The sequence below is a fragment of the Palaemon carinicauda genome, chromosome 20 (genome assembly GCF_036898095.1).
Source record: "Palaemon carinicauda isolate YSFRI2023 chromosome 20, ASM3689809v2, whole genome shotgun sequence".
Lineage (NCBI taxonomy): Eukaryota > Metazoa > Arthropoda > Malacostraca > Decapoda > Palaemonidae > Palaemon > Palaemon carinicauda.
Window position 1 is genome coordinate 10090832 of NC_090744.1, and position 2500 is coordinate 10093331.

At 34.3% G+C, this 2500-nt stretch overlaps 1 pseudogene; it reads left to right on the forward strand.

Moving 5' to 3' along the window:
• The window catches only part of LOC137660139 (nephrin-like), a 45970-nt pseudogene that overhangs the window by 26403 nt on the left and 17067 nt on the right, over positions 1–2500 (forward strand).

Consider the following 2500-nt stretch of genomic DNA (forward strand, 5'->3'; position numbering starts at 1 on the left):
CAAAAAATTATTCATGTTTCCGTCATATCAAAACCTGATTCATGCTTCTGTCATTGCGAAAAATGTTTCATGCTTCTCTTAGAGCAAAACCTGATTCGTTCTTCTGTCATAGCGTAAAATGATTCAAGCTTCTGTCATAGCGAAACCTGATTCATGTTGTCATAGCAAAACCTGACTCATGCTTCCGTCATAGTGAAACCTAATTCGTGCTTCTGTCATAGCGAAATCTGATTCATGCTTCCGTCATAGCGAAACCTGATTCATGCTGTCATAGCGAAACATGATTCATGCTTCTGTCATAGCGGAAAATGATTCATGCTTCTCTCATAGCGAAACCTGATTCATGCTTCTGTCATAACGAAACCTGATTCATGTTCCGTCATAGCGAAATCTGATTCATGCTTCTGTCATAGCAAAAAAAAGATTCATGCTTTTGTCATAGCGAGAAATGAGTCAAGCTTCTGTCATAGCGAAACCTGATTCATGCTGTCATAGCAAAACCTGATTCATGCTTCCGTCATAGTGAAATCTGATTTGTGCTTCTGTCATAGCGAAACCTGAAGACCTTCGAGCATATGTGAATGATAAAACTGAGAGAGACGGCGCATCTTCTCTATCATCCTCGTTCGCGCTTTTTTATTTACCAAATGTTTTTTTTTTCTTTCTTTTTTTTTATGCATCAATTAATACCAAATACAAAACCTCTTATGCAATTATTGATTTCATTTCTACTGTAACTGAGTTAATAATTTGATTGGCAGAAAACTCATTCATGTAGTTCCTCGTGCTTAGTGAAAACCAATCCAAATAATTTTTTATTGATTTTGTTTCTCGTAAGCTTTAGTTTAGCTATATATAATAATATTATTATTATTATTATTATTATTATTATTATTATTATAAAAGGAATGAAAGTGGCCACCGTAGCCTCGCTAATCAGCGAGACCGAAGACGGAGGCTTTGTGACCTCGTCTGACCTGAAGTATTACCTGGATCGATCATTAGCCCTGAGTGAAATCAACGTGGACTGCACCGCTCATAACTCCGCCAGCGAAAGGGTTGTGAGCGAATCCCATGTCATTAGCATAATTAGTAAGTATTTGTAATTAGATCCCATGGTTTTGAAATAATTAGTCGTATGTAATTAGTTACTGTTTGAGTTTAATCGTGTGATGTCGCGTTTACTCAGTGTGATGTTATATAGATGATTTGCTTGGTAATATTTTGTAACATAAGTTCTCATTAGATCAGATCATTCGATAACATTTGCTCTCATTTGACCCGCTCGTTTGAACAGATATTTTACCTGAATAAATAGTTAATCGTTAATACCAATGTTCCACCAAATAGCATATTTTGATTTGTATATTGTTTTCATATATTTTGTTTATCAAAACTTAAATATATTTCCCATATGGGTATCTCAAGCTCTGGTACACAGATATATATATATATATATATATACATATATATATATATATATATATTAGATATATTTATATATATAAATGTATATATATATATATATACATATATATATATATATATATATATAAATATATATATATATATATATTTACCCAAAAACCGATAAATCGGTTGGAACTTTTGACCGGGGAAACGTCTGTCTATATCCGAACATAACTTGACAACAAAACGTTTACCCGATTGAGCGGTTTAAAGAATTGATATAAAAATTTTAACCGGGTGTCGCCGGTCGCTTGCTTTTGACATTACCCATAGTCATAAAACCAAAAAATTCTGGGTAACGTACCTACAACTATAACGTTAAATAATAAAATAGCATACACGCCAACCTTTGATCACAGCACTGGCAGCATTTTTGCTTGTTCCCCCGGTCGCCAGCGCTGTGATCAAAGGTTGGCGTGTATGCTATTTCATTATTTAACGTTATAGTTGTAGGTTCGTTACCCAGAATTTTTTGGTTTTATGACTATGGGTAATGTCAAAAGCAAGCGACCGGCGACACCCGGTTAAAATTTTTATATCAAGTCTTTAAACCGCTCAATCGGGTAAACGTTTTGTTGTCAAGTTATGTTCGGATATAGACAGACGTTTCCCCGGTCAAAAGTTCCAACCGATTTATCGGTTTTTGGGTAAAATATCACTCTTTTTTTACGCAAGCGTATTGATTAACTAGTTTATAGTCATATCTTCAAAATGTGAGGTCAAACATGTCTATAAGTTATTATTCAGAAGCTAAGAAATAAACGTTGAAAGTTCGCTTAAAGATGTCAGTTTGATGCCTTTTGAAACTTAAGTACGTGACTACAGCCTTCGTGATTACCGCAAAACATTCCCACATAGCCTAATACACAATTTAAAACATAATCTACAAAACCTGAGGTCGAACAGCTATCTAGCTCATTCAGAAGCTAAGATTATAGAGTTGAAACTTTGCTAAAAAGCGTCTATCCATGACTCTATATCGAACACATGAAAGTTGACGTCATTTTTGCTATTTTTTTGCATATTTCTG